A 19,831-nucleotide genomic window follows, 5' to 3' on the forward strand; every position below is an offset into this window, starting at 1 on the left:
TTTAATTTAATTTTTTTCAGTGTTCCAAAGTTCATTATTTATGCACCACACCCAGTGTTCCATACAATACATGCCCTCCATAATAACCACCACCTTTCTTACCTGATCCAAGAATCGCTTCTATAGAGCCTATCAGGCATCTGTTGTCTACTGTTTTCTGTCACCTCTTAAAGAAGCTGTATGCTTTGATAGTCAGCAGTTCTAATTATTGGAAAATGGACCCCTGGTGGAGCTGATAAGTCAGTCCATGCAGTGTTGACATTCTGCTGCTGGTTTTGTCATTTCAAGCAACTCAGACCCAGGCTCCCCTTTCTTGTTATGACTGCTTCCCTCCAGGTATAGACAATAGTCAAGTCTCTTACATCTCTTCTCCAGGACAAACATTCCTAGTTTCCTCGATTTTTTCCAATCTCTTCATTATGCTAGCTACTGCCCATAAGACTAACAGTTACGGGGCGCCTGGGTGGCTCAGTGGGTTAAAGCCTCTGCCTTCGGCTCAGGTCATGGTCCCAGTGTCCTAGGATCGAGCCCCACATGGAGCCCCACATTGGGCTGGAGCCCCACATGGAGCCCCACATCGGGCTGGAGCCCCACATGGAGCCTCACATTGGGCTCTCTGCTCAGCAGGGAACCTGCCTCCTCCTCTCTCTCTCTCTGCCTGCCTCTCTGCCTACTTGTGATCTCTATCTGTCAAATAAATAAATAAAATCTTAAAAAAAAAAAAAAAGAAGACTAACAGTTACTTGTCAATATCCTTCTTAAAATTGAGGGCTCAGACTTGAATCCAACATACCTGACTTGGTCTCCTCAGCACATGCTCCCTAGAAGCATTGTTACCCCAAAACTGCACCTTATACACCATCTACCCAGCCAACGTTCAATAGTTTATAGAGTTAGTTTCTAGCCTGAAAGTGGTTCAAAAAAACAATACGCTGGGCTAAGGTTTGTTACTAAGTGTGGGAAACCTAATATTGTTATTATTAGGGCATATTACCAGGAAATGCTGCTGTAATTTCTTACCTGTCCATGTTGATTCCACCCCCCACCCCGGGTGTTTCCTATATCCTTTTTATTCTTTCTATTTCAGTCATTCCCGAACTACCTATTTGCTCTCCTAATGACTGTCAAAGAGGCCTATTGACCTTACTAGATGTTGACAGTCTTCAGCCTTTGTAATCAGATAGGGGCTAGATTTTATCACTAAATTTTTCACTGACCAGTGGGGCTTGCCTGATGCCAACACTTGGTGATTAAAGTAGCTTTGTGGAAAAGGTTTAAACCTGTTTAAAGCCATTTTATCTACTTCACAATTCTGAGAGGCATCAAATAGAAGTAAATCGGTGTATTTTAGAATTTTCCAAGTAGGGATTTTGGGCTTTCACACTATAACCATTCAGTGGCCTTCTGGCATCCCAGATGGGGATATATTGAACAAATCAAATACTATATTCCATTAAACAGTTGAGAAGAGTCTATGAATATAGTAGCAGCTGAACAGGGTATTATTGCCTTTTTTTTCCCCCAAAGGTCTACATGTGTAAAAATATTTACTCTCATTTTAAGCATTCTTTCTTGAGCCTCTGTGGAATTGGTGAGTTTTGAGACACAAAGGAAGGAAAAGAGAAGTAAACAGCTTCTACAGCATGTCGGAAGCCAGCTTCTCTGGAACCCTATTTTCCCTAGGGTGACAGTTGAAGTCTTTCCCTGAGAACCTGTAGTGGGTGGAACAGCAGTTAAACTAGCTCACTTTTATAATTCTCTCTTATTTCCTGGATCAGACCATGTGGTAATACTAAAACTTCTGAATGGAAAGGCTGCCATAGTTGAGGTCATGCTGTAATCCCTCCAAGCAGCACCTTCCGATTCGCATCTTTTCATAATTCTAAATCAACAATCACATGAGTGGAAGAACTAGATAAGATGTCCCCAACTATGGGGGAGCCAGGTGGTGGGTATTAGGGAGGGCACGGATTTCATGGAGCACTGGGTGTGGTGCAAAAACAATGAATTCTGTTACGCTGAAAAGAAATTAAAAAAAAAAAAAATTTTTTTAAAGTCCCCAAATAATGAAATCCAAAGAGGGAATGCCCTTCTGTAAACTGGGAAATGCCAGAGTCTTCTTCTTGTTGATCCAGTCAGCTGCCCTTTCTTCTCTCCCTCTTCCTGCTGATACAGGAACTGGCCCATTGAAGCAGAAGTTACTTTATGACAAAGGGACACAATGTCTTATCTATAATGAGTAACAGAATGTGAACATTTAAAATGCACATGTAGTTTTCAGTAGGTCAAACCCAGAACTTTTCACCATAGCATTACAATACATTGGAAGGAACAAAATCAATGAGAAACAAATTTGGGGGATAAAAATTTTGAAAAGGTTTCTCAAGTTATGTTGAAACATTTTTTACTTGGTTGGTTATCAACAGATGGCTGCATGTGTTGAGTAACTTAACCCAAGTCAAACTGTACTTGTATAAAACATCACTATTTCCTGTGTTTGTGTCCAATATAGATGACCTTGAATTCTGCTATTTAGTTTTGCTTTGTACAAAATCAATTCTCTCATCTCATCTTCAGGCTTCCTTTTTTGAGAGCCCATGCCATTGACCCCTCTTTCCGGATGAACTGGTAACGGAGAAAAAAGAAACCAAAAATGCTTTGGTAGAAAGGATTCTTAAGTAGTAGGACCTTAAGGACACTTCCAAAGATAGAGAACTCTAACTTTTGAAGTGGAAATAAACTGTAGAGAGGAAAGTGCCACTTTGTGTCTACTCATCCCCCGGCCTTACTTAGTCCTATCTTTCCTGAACAATCCTAAAGCAGGGCAGCCAAACTATCCTAGGAGAAATTAAAGAACCACATAGTTTCCAGGGCTGGGAATGAGCTACTGGGTTAAATAAAGCACTGACATTCGTTAAATGATGATCACGTTGTAGGCTCTGGTTTAAGTTTTGAAACAAAGTGCATGATATTATTACTGAAAGACAGCACAGTGTGGTAGATAACCCCACAAGTTCTAGAGTGGGACTGCCCCTAGTGCAATGTTATTAATTCCCCTAATGTCACAGATTCCTCCTCTGGGAAAATGTCCACCCTCATTCTTTATTACCAATTTATGGACAAAGCGAAAGAGATTGAGGACCTTGCTCCAGGTTGCATGATTAATTAAGTACCAACATTTGAGCCCCAGCAGCCAAAATCTGCACACTTGAGCTCACTCAACACTGCCTCTGACTGCTACATTTATAAAAATCTGTTTTCTCCTTTTTAATTTTCTCCTGAAATGCTATCTATCTCTAAGTGTGCTTCTCACACTAGATTATAATCAGAAGCTTCAACTAGGAAGCAGCAGCTGTCTTTATATTTAAGTTAGCAGTTCCTAAGGATTTCCAGGGCCCATCCCCTTCCCAGAACAGATCTCTGAGAGAGATTCATTACATGTGAAAGGCATGTTGATCAGATTGGGGTATTGTATCTGTTAGCCAATGTTCCAAAACAACTTACTCCCAAAATTAATGACCAATAATACTAATACCTTACACAACATCTGAGCATCAGAAATCTAAAAAGACCTTAGCTGGGTGGTTCTGGCTCAGGGTGTCTCACAAAGCTGCAGTCAGGATGCTGGCCAGGCTGCTGTCATCTGAGGGTTTGGCTGGTGCCCCAAGATGGCTTCCAACATGGCTTCCTCCTTTGGCCATTGGGAGGAGGCCTCAAGTCTTTGCCAAGTGGAACTCTATTTAGGGCTGCATGACATGCAGCTAGCTTCTCCCAGAGCAAGTGACAAAAGAGTGAGAAACAGAGACAGAGAGAGAGAACAGAGCAGAAGCCTCAATATCACATATTAGTACTTCTGCTATTTTCTTTTTGTTTCACAGACCAGCCCTGCTATCATGAGGTAGTGGTGGAGGGATCTACACCAGGTACTACCCAGGAGGCAGTGATTATCAGGGGTCATCTCAGAGACTGGCTACTAGAGCCACTATTCTATCCTTGAGGACTAGTCATCTATTGCTGGCAGAAATTTAGCCTATAGAACCACTACTTTCTAGAATTTATTATGGTACTTAACAGTGCAAATTCTGGGTCAGTTTTATGCCCATAATGTGAGGGTATGTAATTTAGACTAGTGTCTTTTCTTCTCTCCTCCTCAGATTAAAAAGATCAAGACAAAATGTAGACTAAACTATGTTAGATAATATTTAAAAGAAAGGCAGACAGAGGAGATAGAGGAGAATATCAGGAAGAAGGAATAGCATATACAATTTAAGGAGAAAGAAAGAATGGTAGGCTTAGGGGAGTTCTTTATCTCAGAAGACTAGTGTATAAATTAGAGAATGGGGAGAAACACTGAAAAAATATAACCCAGAGTTCAGTCAGGAGGATTTTGTATGGCACATTGCAGGATTTTGCCTTCTAGGCAATGAGAGGGGAGGATTTCAAGTAAGTTAGTGATACTAAAACAATTATGTTCTAAGAACATCCCTCTGGCAGAGGGTAGCTTGACAAAGGTAAGGCCAGAGGCCTTAGACCACTTAGAAGGTCATTGCAAATGTACACAGGTGTGGGGCTTCTAAAAAATGTAGAGCTAGCAGTGATGCAGAGGATGGGATGGATTTGCTCAATAATTAGGAGGAAGAACCAAAAGGATTTGGTGACTGGATGGGTCAGTGCCACAAAGACAGCATGAACATGAGAAAAATCTCAAACTTATGGTCTCAAGTGAAAAATGATAATATCTTTCAGTGTTCTCATAAAAATTGGAGTATGTGTGAGATTTCTAGCATAGTGCTTGGCATGACAGAGACACAATTAACTGTAGCTATAAGTAAATACAAAGAAAGAAACCAGTGAATAAGAATTATTAAAAAGGACACTCCTCTGTGTGTGTATGTGTATGTTGTGTGTAGATCAATGAAAAATACCACAAACAAAGGATTCAGCCTCAAAACTGTAAAAGATTTATTTAACAATACTGATGTCCTCTCTGGACTATGCGGAGGAGTTTCTTTCCAGGAAAGCACCATGCTTTGCAAAGTCACAAATGCCAAGGTTGGGGTCAAATATAAAATAGAAAATTAGAATAAAAATAAGGAGAATGGTATTAGAGCTACAGGATGTCCCTAAAGTTTGGAAAGATAGATGAATATGTATAATGTTGTCAAAGATATTTCATTGTTGAAAAAAATATTTCCAGACTTTATGGACATCCTGCATGTCTGTGTGTGTGTGTGTGTGTGTGTGTGTGTGTGTGTGTGTGTGTGTATTCATACTTACATTTTTTTAAAGCACATTAAATAAAAGTTTTAGAAGAAATTTACTCTTAAAACATGTTGGTGCAGAAATGTTGTCCCAATAGACAATCCTCAAAATAATCAACTTTTCATTTTTACAAAATCCTATTGCATTGATATAGAAGTTGGGTAGGGAAGAATCTCCTCCACAATTTTTCATTATTTATCTTGTATCTCATTGTAAGTTTTGGAACTGGCCTCAACTGCTTGACATTTAAGGCGTTTTAGACTTGAATTCTCCTTGTTTCATTTTTGCTTGTCCTAGAAAAATGGGTTGTGTTAAATTGAGTTTTGTCTCTGACTTTTGGAAAAAATTATCTCCATAGTTAAGGATCCATTTTGCTGCTTTTAGTCTTCTCTGCATGAGCTGAGAGGGTGGAGCCAGCCCTGCTTTCTTCTCCCTGTTCTAAGCCCTCCATTTGCCCACATGTATACCGTGGGGTAGAGGGGACATACTGATGGCTCCTTTTGGTTAAGGGGACTAGACTACATCATGCACAGAGCACACACATCTAAAAGTGCTAGACTGCAGACTGCCAGGGAAAACCACTCTTGATGGAGGATTGCCATATTACAGTTCAAGAGAAATGTCCAGCCCCTTGCTGCCCAGTTCTTAATGTTATATGGTAGGAATCTCTAGGACAAAATTGGGCAGATCCAGCAGAAGCAACTCTCTACTGCTGAATGAGAAGGGCTTCTTGAACTTTTCATTCTGGTTCTGTATACCTTGATCTCTTAATATTTTTGCTTTATATCCCCCTTTTAAAATGAGTCATCAACAGTATAAAGCATAACCAGCTATCTGGAATGTAAGAACATGGTTTATTATATTATAATGAACTCCAAAATGCAGAGGCAAATTGTAGGTATGTAGTTTCATTTCAGACCCGGGTTCTTCAGGCCTTTCTTTCCTTCTTCCTGTCTCCAGTTTCTCTTCCTAACACTAACTTAAATATGCCCCAGGCTCAAATTAAACTCTTCTCTTTCTTATCCCCTATTTATCTCTAAGGCAGGATGTCTGTTTCTCTTAATCTGTGGACTTTGTTTCCCTTCCAAGTCTACTCTTAGAAGCTTCTGGACACATTGGGCAACAAGGTCCTGTGGCATTTTTGGACCTTTAATTTCTCTGTTTATGTGACTTGTTCTTCTGGGATGTTTCAATTTATGTGTATTGTCCTCATGTGATTATTAAGAGTGGCCCTTTTCTGCTTCAAAAATATTCTGGTTTGGGTGATAAATTATGTGATCACCTTATTTCATAAGGCATCTTTCTTACCAGCTTTCAAAACTTAGTGGGAAAGGAGTGGTGAGAGATACTAAGTTCCTGCTTCCTGGTGGAACAGAACATGGTTTCACATACAATACTGATTGTAAAATTCTTAACAGTCTATACTTTGGGGTTAATATTATCTCCATTTTTCTAACAAAGAAGCAAAACCTCAGAGAAGTGAAGTAACCTGCCTAAGGACAGCCAGACAGCTAAGAGTAGAGCCGGTACACTGCACCCAGGGTTTCCTTACTTGTGGACTACTCCTTTTGCTACTCCTACTTCCTCCAACCTCTGGAGCCAGCCTTGGAGGTATTCCATTTCCCCCTTAATAACCTGTGGAATGCAGAATACAGTGAGGTATATAAAGTTCTGTTTGCAAAGATCTGGAAAAGGTGCTTAGGGAAATCCTGGTTGGAAACAAGTTTGCTTCACACTCTCCTAATTCCCTTTTGCTCTGCAGAGCTAGGGAGGATCTAGGAAGGGAACTCTGAAATCAGAATCTGCAGCAATTTCAGCCATAGTAATTTATAAGAGTGGGCGAGGACCTGTAACAGGTGTGATACCATGTTGAGTAGTGTTAAAGTAACTTCAGCCCATTTTCCTTTACTTCCTCCCCTTGCAACCAGGAGTAATGCTGTATCAGCTGATACAGTTATACAATGTGCCCACCACAGTGTCAAACGAAGGGCTCAAGGAATGCTGACTGCCTTTCCATCTTCCTCTTGAAATGGTTATGGCTGCATTTCTACCGGTCTTGAAAGGTTTTGGTAAAATGAGAGAAATAAATTTAAATCACTGAATTTGCAAACTAGCCTGCTAGTCAGGGACTGTGAGAAGCTATCTCCTTTTCCCAAGATCGTACAGACTCAGAAGAAAGTGCATGGGGTAAAAATCTCTCCACCTCTGGGCCAGAACTGGACAGTCTGGATGGCAGAGCCTGGGCAGAAGCAGGAAGGTGGGGAAGCAGACACGTTCAGCAGAACGGAAGTGCAGCCCTCTGGAACGTCTTCAGTTCCACGGCTCTTCCGGTCACGTGGCCGTATGGTCCCAAAGCAGTTCGCGGAAGGTGGAAACCAGAAGCCGGAAGCTGCAAACAACGCGAGACTTTAGAGAGGAGAGAATTTCATTTGTCAGAATTCCTCTGACGAGGTAATATCCTGGTAAGAGAAAACTCTTTGATGAGAATTCGTGGCAGAAGGCAGGCTTTGGGGCCTGGGTGTGTACCTCTTGGAAATAATGAAACTTTAAAATGCATAGAACAATGCTGGGCATGGTGAAAGGTGCAGAGAAAGCGTTTGCGTTTTCTTGATGTTGTTTGTGCGTTATTATTACTCTCACCTTTAGCCCCTGACTGGAGCCCGGGTTTGTGAATTCCTCTTCTAACTTTACTCCCCTAGTCGGGGAATGCTTTCCCCTTTCCTGTTTCCTTTTTGTTTACTGGCATGTAATTGACTGTAACACTGCGATCCTTTAAGGCCTACAACAGGTTGATGTGACACGTGCACACTGGAATGATCACCGCAATAAGACTAGTTATGGCATTGGTCACCTCTCTTAGTTACCTCTTCTGTGTGAGAACGTTTAAGATCCACTTTCTTAGTGACTTTGAAGTGTACAAAACAGTATGGTTAACTGTGGTAACCGTGCTGTGCATTATATCCCCAGAATTTACGTATCTTCTAACTGGAAGTTTGGACCCTTTGACCAGCATCTCACCATTATCCCTGCTCCCAGCCTCTGGTAACCACCGTTCTAGTCTCTATTTCTAGGAGTTCGGCTTTTTAAAATTCTGTGTATAAGTGATTCCATGTATACAGTATCTGTCTTTCTGTTTGACTTACTTCATTCTGTTCCTTTTTTTTTTTTTAAGATTTTATTTATTTATTTGACAGACAGAGATCACAAGTAGGCAGAGAGGCAGGCAGAGAGAGAGGAGGAAGCAGGCTCCCCGCTGGGCAGAGAGCCCGATGCGGGGCTCGAACCCAGGACCCTGGGATCATGACCTAGGCTGAAGGCAGAGGCTTTAACCCACTGAACCACCCGGGTGTCCCCGTTCCTTTTTTTTTTTTTAATGTTTACAAAGTTCATGAACAATATTCTTGTAACTTTTTAAAATAGCATAGATAAGGCAGGAGCCCTTACTACTCCAAAGTCTTACACCTCTCCCTTCTCCACTGAAGTAACCATAGTTTTTAGTTTGTGTGTGTGTGTGTGTGTGTGTGTCTGTGTGTGTGTGTGTGTGTGTGTGTGTGTGTGTATATATATATATACATGATATGTATATACATGTAATACATGATATGTATTACATGTATATGTGTGTGTGTGTGTGTGTGTGTATATATATAAAGATTCTCATGGGAGTATATTTATATTCCTATAAGTAAAAAAAGATAGGCATAACTCCAGGCTTTGTTCCCAATCTCAGAGAGATTGAGAATATATCTATATCCATCTCTATATATTTATAGAAAATATTAGCATTGTTACTTGTCTATGTGTATTTTTCATAAACAGTAAATAGTAAGTGCTCATTCTGTAATTTGCCTTTTCACACAATAGTACATCTGGAGGATATTTGTATATTAATAAAAGTAGATTCACTCATTCCTTTTAAGTGCTGTAAAGCAAGCCACAGGATGGATGTATATAATTTAAGTAGAGAGCTCCACTGCTGAAGCAAATTCAAATTGCTTTCGTTTCTTCCCCTGATTACAAGATACACTGCCAATAAATCAAATATCCTTGCTCAGACAAGTGGATGTTTTTGAGGGAACTTTTGTACAACGCGGGATACCTTGATTTATAAATTGAAATACAAATGAGCAGCAGGGAGGAAATATTTACAACATACATAACTAGCTGCAACATGTTCTGGATTGTTATCCAAAATTACACATTAAAAAAAATTCCTTCGGATCGATAAGAAAAAGGCAGAAAGGACAGGAGGAAAAAAATGAAAACATGGGCAGAAGGTATAAGCAGACAATTCAGAGAAGAAATAAAAATAGTTGCTAGACATATAGAAAAATATTCTCCCTTTCCAGCAAACAGGGAATACAAAGTCAAACAGTAAGAGAGTGTCTTTCCTATGCTCTTTTGACAGAGATGAAAACACCTGAAGATGTCAAGTATGGGTGGTAGGAAGCAGATTTTCTCAAACCCTGCTGGTGGGGCCACAGCTGGACAGCCCCCTACACTTAAATGAGGACCCCCAGTGGCCACCACTGCCAGGCATCCTGGCCACAGAATCAGGGCTCCCTCAAACATCGTCTGCCAACTTAGGCTTTGTACTGTGGGGTTGAGGATCAATGAGCTGGGTCAGACTGTAAGCAAATACCAAATACCCAAATACCAATTTGAGTGACTTTCCTCCCAACTACAGGTTACCATGGCCAGCCATAGCTAATCACCCCTTGTACCTCCCGCCCCGGGATAGAATTGTCCAGCAGATTTCTTCAGAATGCAATTATAATTTAGCTGCTGGCAGCCTCACTGTGACTCCATTCCTTCCCTGACACTCAAGACAGTAAGGCAGGAGCTTTCACCTGAGTTCAAGGACCACCATGTGACTTACCTCTCTCTTTTCTTTCTGACCTGCCTACCTACCTAATATGGGCATATTCATAGTATCTGCCTCACAGGGTGATTAGGGTAGTGGTGATTACATGATGGAATGATGGAGGGTAGTGGTGATTACATGATGGAATGTGTCATTAAAGCTATAGAAATGGGAGTAAGATGCAGTAAATTAAAAATTATTATTATTATTCATTGTCTGAAGTCTAACTGTGGACACGGTTTAAAATATCTTCCAGGAAACTCCTAAGCCCATGTGTCCTGCTGTTCTTCCCCCGACCCCACATCCCCCAATAAAGCAGGAAAGCAGAATGCAGTGGGATCTGGGGATGGAGTGAGAACAACAGGAGGGGACACCAAATGTATTTCCACCCAGCCTCAGCCTAGCATCCCTTGCTTCTTTCTCCTGTGAAATTACAGCTTTCTTTGGGACATTATGACTAATGTCATTCCAGTTATGGAATGACCAGAACGCACAAAATAGGACTTGTGAATCATATACTCAGCACTTTAAAGATTTATTTATTTTAGGGAGAAAGAGAGGGGGAGCTGGGGCGGGGTAGAGTGAGAGGGAGAGAATCTCAAGCAGATGCCCCTCTGAGCTCAAAGTCTGACTCCAGTCTCGATCTCACAACCCTGAGACCGTGACCCAAGCCAAAATCAAGAGTTGGATGCTTAACCAACTGAGCCACCCAGGTGTCCCTGTAGTCAGCACTTTAAAAATGTAAGGTATTTGTTGAGTATACTGATGAGTGTATACTTGGGAGAGGGGAAGTTGGGTGAAAATTAGTATTTTCTAAGCATTCGCGGTGTGCTAGGTATGTACTAGATAAGTTTATATATGTAGTACCTCACCCTCACAATTCTGAGGTCATTATTGCCAAGCCCGCCATTTTTTGTGTTTGCCTTTTGTTATTATTTTTATGAAGGAACAGGCTTACTGAAGATCCATACTGTTAAATTAATTAGCAAGGAGGCCTTTTGTCTTTCATGCATTAATAACCTATGTAAGCAAAATAAACCTATGCTTGAAATGCCTCAAGGTTAAGAAATCAAAACCTAGAGACGACCCATCACCAACAGCCAGATGGGCTTCCAAATAAGTCAACCACATAAGCTATCACCAAATAACTTCCTTGTTTTGCCTCTGCCTCTTCTCTATAAAAGACTCCTGTTGGTAGAGTGCTCCTATTCACTTCTGGTTCAGTGCTGCCCAATTTAAGTTAGTTTTGCTCAAAACAATTTAAAAATTTTAAGATGCTTCTGCCTATCTTTTAACAGTTCCGGTGTCAGAAGATGGGTCTGAAGGTCTCCAGGAGCAGCAAGCAATGAGCAGGGATAGGTACCAACTGAGCCCATGGTTCTCACTGATTTTCCCTGCATTTGGAAGTCCCAGGTAAGTCCCCCTCAGATATCCCAGCTGCACAGCTTTTGCGTAAGCTCTTAGACTTTATTTGAGCATTTCTTTTACAAGACTGGGTCCTGAGACAGACTGGGTCCAACTTAAACTGGACTAGGTCCAGTGGGAAAACTCAGGTAAAGTTTTGTGTTTGTATTTTTCTGTTTTGTTTTGTTTTTAAAGGAGAAAGAGTTCCTTGAAATGCAGTCTGGGACTCCTCCATCTGGCACTCTGGCTAACTTTATGTATAAAAAATTATGGACCCAGACCTGCGTTTGAATAAATGAGCTAATCTTACCAAACATAATCTTGAATTACTGTTGCCACAGTGAAAACTTTTAACCTAGATAATCTTATCCATTTATGAGATGGCCTGGAGAGAAAGGGGTCTCAGCCAAGAACTCAGAAATGTAGAAATGTACTGTTTCTGGCCATGCAGATGGGACCACTAAGATACCCACTCACTCTGGAACCGGCAGATGGGATCCTGGAAAAAGTAGCAGAAACCAGTGGAGGGTGAGAATTCTTACTAAAATCCAATTCCTGAATCTCTAGCTGTAGTGCCCAGTCAAGAGAGGGAGTTAAAATATCACATTGTCCCTTCCTTTCCAAATTAAGACTATTGTGAATTTGGTTTTGGGTTACCCATTGATTATCAACCCTTCCTCTCCCAGGGACAGCTTTATTGTTTGTCTCATTTTTGTCCTTAGAACTGACTTGGCCTTCTGTCTGTCTGGGGCATGTAGGTTATTAGTTCTTATATGTGAAGGTCGCTTAACCATTTTGTTGTGAAATCATATCCTTAGGATTTTCTCAACATATTGGTTGAGCGACCTGAAAATCATAAGAATATGATTTTCAGCTAGCATCCTACTTGTGATTGGCAGCTCTCACAAGAATTGCCTAAATCTTTCTTTCTTTTGGTTTTCTTTGGGTGTGGTTCTGGATCTTGGTAGGGCTGTTTCTTTTTCACTCACATTAGGAATACCTATTGTGTCTATAGTCAAGCCATAAAGGACTTCCTGGTTTTGGTTTCAATTAACATCATAGGTATTCCTTTGGTTTAAAATAAAAAGAAAAATGAAAGAGTTCAAGACTGCCAGGAATTTTGCTGTTTGTCCAGGCTAAAACCTGATAATAAAATATTTGAAAGGATTTTTTAAATGTGTTCTGTGGTCAGAGGTTGGAAGGTGATATTTAGAACCTGACAGGGATTATTTTATAGACCTTCTCACCTAAGATAAGGTGGACATAGGGGATTTTTTTATTTCCAGCCTATTGTAAACTTTTCCCTGATATAAAGATGCAAATTGAAGATAATGTAGTTAGATGGACGGATGAGCCCCTTTATTATATCATTTTTGTCACAACCTCATTTTTTGAAGAATTAAAAGCAACTGCAGTTGTCTTACAAATCTGGTCTTTATAAGAAAAAATGTTCAAAGCCCACCTGTCCACCTGTCCTTTTATTAATCCCCAAGCTCTCCCTTTTCATCTCAAAATACTTGCAAGATATTGTAAAAGACCAAGAAACTGGAAATAAAACTTCTTGGAGAAAACATGTCCTTTGAGATGTAAATGTTCTACCTGGTCTGTAGGAACCCAGAGGAATCTCTTTGAGTAAAAATGCAACCCTTCATTCACTTGGTTTCCAGTGAAATCTTTAAAGTCTTCTCCATAATTATTAGTAAAAAAAAAAAATCTAAGCCCTCTAAGCAGGTAAACTTAACTTATTCCATCTGCCAGAAACATAATTTGAGTCCAACTCTTCTTCTGTAAACTAGTAAGTTTTATACTTAATGTATCTGTTTCATTGCTAAAATTTTAAAATAAAAGCAAAAATCTCTGTTTGTATCTGCCTGAATGTTTATGTATGTCTATATACGTATGTCATAGATGTTTGACTATTGTACTTCCAGATGGTATCGCCAGACTTAATTTGTGAAAGAGCTCTATTTAATTGGCTTAAAGAAAATTAAGTGCTTATATAAATTAAGTATTCTCTCAGAGATATGGAAACTAACCCAAATGTTTTTCAAGTTAACATCATCTAGGAAAATCTTTCATAAATAAAAGCTAGTGTAAGTTTTGTTGGTTTAATTAAAACAGGCATGTCTTCAGAGTTATCAACATTAAATATAATGCACACATACAGATTTTATTCTATGTGGGTTTACCGAAAGTCTCACATGCTTGTGTTATATGTAGGAAAATTGGTTAGTAATTTGGTTAGCTCTTTAATATATAGTGAAATTTTCATGAGTTAGCTAAAATATAATCACTAAGAACGGATAAATTAATACTAAAGAACCCCAAACAATCCAATTAAAAAATGGGCAGAGGACCTTAATGGATGTTTTCCCAAAGAAGACATACAGATAGCCAACAGACACATGAAGAGATGCTCAACATAACTAATCAGGGAAATGCAAATCAAAATGATGATAAGATATAACCTGTACCCATCAGAATGACTAAAATCAAAAAGACAGGGAAATAACAAGTGTTGATGAGGATGTGGAGAAAAAGGAACCCTTGTACACTATTGTTAGGAATGTAAATTGGTGCAGCCACTATGGAAAACAGTATGGGAGGTTCCTCAAAAAATAAAAAGCAGAAATACCATATGATTGTATAATTCCACTGCTGGGTATTTACCCAAAGAAAATGAGAACACTAATTCGGAAAGATATATGCACCCCTGTGTGTTTTGCAGCATTGTTTACAATAGCCAAGATATGGAAACAACATAGATTCCATTGATAGATGAGTAGGTAAGAAAGTTCCTGACACACACACACGTGCATGCGAGCGCGCGCGCGCGCGCGCACACACACACACACACACACACACACACATACTGGAATATTATGCATCCATAAAAGGGATGAGGTCATGCCATTTGTGACAACATGGATGGACATAGAGGGTATTATGTTAAGTGAAATCAGACTGAGAAAGACAAATATGGCATGATTTCAGTCATATGTAGAATCCAAAAAAAAAAAGCAAATGAATAAACAAACAAAAAGTAGAATCAGATCCATAAATACAGAGAACAAACTGCTGGTTGTCAGAGGAGTGAAGAGTAAGAGGATGTGAAAAATGTGCGAAGAGGAATGGGAGATACAAGCTTCTAGTTATGGAGTGAATAAGTCATGTGAATAGAAGCACAGCATAAAAAAATAAAATAAATTCTATGGAAAATGTTTAAAGATTTATTTTTTTATTGGGATAGAGGGGCCAAGGGAAGAGAGAGAGAGAGAAAGACTTTGAGCAGACTCTCTGGGGAGCAAGGAGCCCAAGGTGGGGCTTGATCTCACAACCCTGAGATCATGACCTGAGTGTTAGTTAAATAAACACTTAACTGACTTAGTCACCCAGGTGCCCCTGGAAAGTGTTGTCTTTTTTTTTAGATTTTATTTATTTATTTATTTTATTTTAGATTTTATTTATTTATTTCGTTGTATTTATTTATTTTATTTTATTTGAGACAGTGAGTGAGCAAGACAACATGAGCAGGGGGAGGAGCAGAGGAGAGGGAAAAGCAGACTCCCTGGTGAGAAGGAAGTCCTGGGACTCTGGGATCATGACCTGAGCGAAAGGCAGACACTTAACTCTGTGAGCCACCCAGGTGCCCCAGGAAAAAGTTTTTAAAAGGAACAGATAAATAGATGTAAGCAAGATAAAAGTTTATGAATGAACTTTTCAACAATAATTGTGTTTTATGTTTTGCCTCCTTCAAAATAGTTTCTAAACTTTTTTGATAACTTGAAACCTCAAAGTTAATACTAAATTAAGTTAAATGATGGCTTTTCACTGAATAGCTAGATCAATTTCTAAATAAGATCCAACAGTAAAACATTAGTCACTGAACATGGGTTTATCTACTTTTGGCTTCTTATTACAGAGGAATTAAAGATATTTGGGTCATTACTAAATATGTCTTGTGCCACATTGAAAGATTTACTATGAAGAAGAATATGCTTCTAGAAATTATGGGATGTATTTATAAATTTGCCAACTCACAGAGTGCTAGCAGAACAGTTCCACCCCCACTTATTTCTTACTTTTCACTAGGAACTTGCACATTAAGATTTCTAAGGGTTGAGAATTGTAATCAATATACATAATTAAAACTACTGGAAATAATAAAGGTGAAAGGAAACAGCTATGTATGAAAAGTGGGTAAGGTAATTAGGATGTGTTTTTTGAATAAGGAAGTGTATGGAGGATGTGTTTTTGTTGAGGGAAAAAGAGTGGTTTTGTAGAATGATGTAGTAAAAAGAGTAGAAAGAGTCGTAAAGTAGAATGACAGATTGTTCCAGAATGAGAAAGAGAAAAATTTAGCACAAAAGATGAGTGGATACAAAAAGCTGTAGAAGGTTCGTAGAGAAGAACCACCGGGTAGGAAATTTGATGTGTGGTCTAGCTGGCTACTAGGAGAATGGGTTTCTTTAAGTTTGAAAGAGTGAGCCAAAATATCAGAAGTATCCTGGTACAAAATTAGAATTTGATTTCCTCTCTGTTAAAAATACAAAGTGCTCTTGGCCTGTTGGTCTATTCTTCGTAAGGTATTGTGAAAGGTATTCCTTTACGTTTTGGGTATCTGCCTAGAAAGCAAAGATTTTGTGTCTTAATAATATCCTGTGCCTCATTTGTTTTTGCCAGGCCTTTGATTACTTCGGGAAACAAGTCTTCCTAGTATTAAAAGAGCTCAGTTTTGTTCGCAACCATGTAATCTTCTTTATTTGCCTTTATAATCTTCTATTGTCACTTTGGTTATATAGATAATTAAGCATTATTTCACAATGATCCATGATCTTATTTAATCAAATGTTCAAACTTTTTGACATTTTGACAACTTTCTAAAAATAAAATTCTAATTGGAGCTTTTTCACCTCAAATTTACTTTGAGGTTTGCCAAAGGTCCCTGGAAAATCTCAAAGGATTGGGGATATAAAGGAGTTGTTAAACTAATTCAATTTGTCATGTTAAATTACATGGGAAGTATTATCAAATAAGAAGTGATGATAAACCTTCTTAAGTTTTTAATGTATGGACATTCATTTCTAATGTACGTATTCCAGAAACTGAAGTTCCTAGTTATTTATCAGTATTCTCATTGTCTAATGATTACCTTAAATTGTTGTATGCCACGGAAATAACTACGTTTTCTTATCAAATGAACTCTCATTAGATCTTCAACCATGGCCATTTGTCTTTTTGTTCTCTATAGAGTGTTACTGTTTTACTTTGCAAAAGTTCTTTGTCTTCAGAGGGATTTATGGAAAGACCCTGACACGTATTCTGGAATCCAGATTTCTGATGACTTTGAAATTGTACCGCTGGACAACTGGATAGGAATTTCCAGAAGTCTAATGGAAAAGCTGTATTCAAGGAGTACAAAAATTAATAACATGAGATTGAATGAACTGATGACAATGATTATAATTTTTAGTGTCTCTGTTTGAAAAATTAGTAGTTCTTTAATGTTTTGATTTTCAGGTTTAAGGAAGCCTTTTTCTCTTTTCTCTTAAGCTATCTATGACCTACAGCAATTTGGTAAAAATACACTTTCATAAACAAAATTGAAACATTTCCTTTTTCTCCCTACGTGATCCTTCCAGAAACTGACTGAGTGATCTTATTTTCATGGCAGTTTGCAAATGTTCCATAAGACTCTGTTCTTCTTATAACAGGACACAGTCAGAAATATTGGTTACATTACTAAGGCTTTGACTAGAATGTCATCTTTAAGAATGATGTGCATATAATCAGATGTGACCAGACAGTTTTAAGGAACTAAGTTTGACTTTACGGAACCAATAAAGCCTCTTAGAAAAACCATCTGGTCTCTTGCTTACAGGGTTCCAAACTTTACAAGGTGAGTAATAAAGGTCACTTCCTGGCAGACTCAGTAACATTGAAATACTGGAGGACCTGAGAAAGAAAGGGATTTACCCAAATCTATAGATATTCTAGGAAAAATCTGGTGGTCAGCCTTTGGCTTGTCTTCTAAGCCGTGAGATGCCTTTTAAAAGTCCAAAGGTGGTGGGGATTGTGGAGGGCACATATTGCATTGAGCACTGGGTGTGGTGCATAAACAATGAATTTTGGAACACTGGAAAGAAATAAAATAAAATAAAATGGAAAAAAAAGGTCCAATCTTGAATTCCTTATGAAAACTTCCAGCAAAACTACCTTAAAAAGAGCCTGTATGACCAGTCACCATTCTTGCTTTTTTTATGTAAACAGGCCAAATTTAATGAAACTAAACTAATTTTGCAAGCAAATTAGTCTGGCTTTGATTAACCTAGATAGAAATCGGTGTAACTATAGAGACAAAAATTATGTTTCAATGGGAAACTCTAGCACACCCTTGTGGGTATTAAATTCTAGTCCTGTTCAGTGTCATTGAGGTTTTGTTAAACTTGTAAACTGGACTAGATTCTGAATTACTCTCATTTTCTCAAATATATGGCTATGACTAACCAAAGTAATATTTCCAATTTTTGCCTGCCTTTCCGACTTGGAATCACTAAGAACAAAGACTGCCCTTGAGCATTGGAGGAAAGGACCAAACCTACCCAGATGGCAGCCAAACATCAGGGCCTTGAACCTTGGGTCCACATCTCCCAATTAAAAATGCTCCTCTAGACTTTTGGAACTCCACACCAGCTGGAGATCTAAAATCAAAAGTGTCTAGGGAAGTTTCTCCCCAGAAGCAGGCAACACTTTGAAATGGATGGCTCTCCCAAGATCATGAATCAAGATCGATCGATCGATCTATCTATCTATCTCCATTCCTTGTGCTCTTTTGCTCTTTGCTTTTTCTCTCTATTAATGCATGAGCAGACACCATTCCTTAACCCTGGCAGCTCTTGCTGAGTAAACTGCTAAGGCCATGGCTCCACAACAGAAGTCCCTAAGCTTTCTTACTAAGGTTGCTTTGGATAATAGAATTGCTTTAGATTATTTATTGGCCGAACAAGGAGGAGATTGTGCAATAGCAAATACCTCCTGCTTTAATTTACCTGGACCAGTGCCTCTGGTATTGTATTAAATATAAGACTTTGGAAAACAGTTCATTGGCTAAAACAGATCCACAACCCTTTGGATACATTCTTTGATTTATTTGACACCAGCCGGTTTGGCTCTTGAGGGCCCTGACTAAGGCACATACCCTGAGAGTCATCGCCATGATCTTCCTGGTGTGGTGTATTCCCTCAAGGGTCTTAAGAACATGTTCATGGCCATCGGCAGGACATCAGATGGTCTCTCAGTGTGCTCAGAGAAAGAGAAATAAGATGAACAATGAGATGAACAGGAAAAAAAAAAATTCTTCCACGACCTCACATCGTATGAGTTTCATGATAAGATAGGAACAACTTCACCCTGATGGTGGCCAAGAATGTCACTAATACCAAATTCTTGGTCTATCTCTCACATATGAGAAATTGACCAAAAGAGGGGAATCGTTAAATAGGTTCTAGAAAGAAGCGATTAGATGAAGTGGTTTAAATGACTTAGTAACCTATGTAAGTAAGCCCACCAAGAGCTAAGCCTTAAATGCTTAAGATTAAGAAATCAAAGCCTGGGGAGCCTGGGTGGCTCAGTGGGTTAAAGCCTCTGCCTTCGGCTCAGGTCATGATCCCAGGGTCCTAGGATCGAGCCCCACATCGGGCTCTCTGCTCAGCAGGGAGCCTGCTTCCTACTCTCTCTCTCTCTGCCTGCCTGTCTGCCTACTTGTGATCTCTGTCTGTCAAATAAATAAATTTAAAAAAAATGTTAAAAAAAAAAAAGAAATCAAAGCCTAAGGACAACCAGTCACCAGCAGCCAACTGAGTTTTCACAAATAAAACAAACACTTATGCTAGATAATCAAATAGTTTCCCGGCTTTGCTTCTGTCTCTTCTGTATAAAATCTTCCCTCCAGCTCCTATTGGTGGGAGGTTCCTAACCACTTGTGGTTTGGTGCTACCCAATTTTAATCCATCTTTGCTCAAATCAACTCTTAAAATGTTTCATATGCCTCCGTTTTATTTTATTTTATTTTTTATTTAAAGGTGTTTTTTTTTTTTTAAGATTTTATTTATTTATTTGACAGAGAGAGATCACAAGTAGGCAGAGAGGCAGGCAGAGAGAGAGGGAGAAGCAGGCTCCCCGCCAAGCAGAGAGCCCGATGCGGGGCTCGATCCCAGGACCCCGAGATCACGACCTGGGCCGAAGGCAGAGGCTTAACCCACTGAGCCACCCAGGCGTCCCTTCCATTTTATTTTTAACAAG

The 19,831-nt window shown here is 39.2% G+C and overlaps 1 long non-coding RNA gene across 1 annotated transcript; it reads left to right on the top strand.

The window, feature by feature from the left end:
* The first annotated feature begins 11,596 nt into the window (after positions 1–11,596).
* Positions 11,597–13,371, top strand: LOC125081342 (uncharacterized). The gene is made up of 3 exons (XR_007121646.1): positions 11,597–11,679; positions 11,982–12,058; positions 12,754–13,371. It is a non-coding gene; the product is annotated as an uncharacterized LOC125081342 (long non-coding RNA).
* The last annotated feature ends 6,460 nt before the right edge of the window (positions 13,372–19,831 follow it).

Source organism: Lutra lutra, chromosome 11 (genome assembly GCF_902655055.1).
Source record: "Lutra lutra chromosome 11, mLutLut1.2, whole genome shotgun sequence".
In the NCBI taxonomy this organism is placed as follows: domain Eukaryota; kingdom Metazoa; phylum Chordata; class Mammalia; order Carnivora; family Mustelidae; genus Lutra; species Lutra lutra.